This window comes from Lolium rigidum, chromosome 5 (genome assembly GCF_022539505.1).
Source record: "Lolium rigidum isolate FL_2022 chromosome 5, APGP_CSIRO_Lrig_0.1, whole genome shotgun sequence".
Lineage (NCBI taxonomy): Eukaryota > Viridiplantae > Streptophyta > Magnoliopsida > Poales > Poaceae > Lolium > Lolium rigidum.
Genome location: NC_061512.1, coordinates 259,843,486 through 259,844,775, shown reverse-complemented (window position 1 = coordinate 259,844,775; position 1,290 = coordinate 259,843,486).

Here is a 1,290-nt window from a genome sequence, read left to right as displayed (position 1 = left end):
ATAGGGCCTTCCGTCAAAATCCCGAGGTTTTTCCTCGAAAGTTGGATTTCGGCACAAAAACGAGACACCGGAACAGATTCTGCTGAAAACAGCGTTAGTCCGTGTTAGTTGCATCCAAAATACACAAATTAGAGGCAAAACAATAGCAAAAGTGTTCGGGAAAGTAGATACGTTTTGGACGTATCAACGACGGACAACGGGACGTCTACGATAACTAGGAGCATCTTCTAACGTCAAGCGTTGCTCGTGGAATAGATAGTCCACTACTACTTCGCTTCCGCTACGTATTGTGTTGTTGAACAATCTATTTGTGTAATATTGGATCATGTGATCTATTGTTGTAAGACATGTATGTGTTGTAATAAATGATGACTCTATGCTACTTAATTATTATGTCTCGCGAAAACATTCTTCCTGGGATTGAGAGGTATGGCGTAATAGGCATCTGGACTTAAAAATCCGGGTGTTGACAAGTTGGTATCAGAGACATTGTTTGACCTTAGGAGACCCTAGTTAGAATGGATGTCTGAAAAACTTAGTTTCAAATTCGATGAAGTGAATAATTACGAAAAACATATTCACACTCTTACCTTTGAGATCTTTTCAAACCATAAATTCATGCTCTTCCTTATAAGCAATTAAAATTTTGAACACTTGCACTTCTCTAACTTACTCATCAAATTCCTCTACAGATGGAGCCGTTCATCCAAACCGAGGTGTACCAGCTGGGAAATGGCGGAGACATGATCTTTGAAAGGGACCTTCAGGCCCTCTCAGAGTTTCTTGGACGCTCACCTCCTGAGTTCTACGGGGGTCAAGTCAATGACCAGCCCGGAGGACAGCTGCAGTGGGTCGTCATGGCCGACCTTCGCGGGAAGTCTGAGTCCCCCATGTTCGGAAGGATCCAGTTCTCTCTCAGGGAGAACAACTGGGCAGACGGACTCTCACGCGCTCTGCGGGAAGCTCTCGCCCGTATGTGCGGGCAGAACTCGATGGCCATCCAAGGGGAACGCTTTGCTCACCTCGCAAGGCACACCTCCCTTGGAATACCCATGAACCTTCTGTTCCACCCCGTCTTCGAGGCACCATGTGGACCACCTCGACTTCATGCTCGTGCGAGACTCGCACGGAGCTGGACAACTCCCGCGCCTACGCCAACCACACCTACCTCCGGTTGTTTCGAGTAGGCCGAGACCATCAAGGTCATCGCCAAGGAGCGCAGGGCTCTTCACCGCACTGAACGCGAAGAAGGACTACACCATCCACCGCCTCAAGGCCAAGATCGCCTCA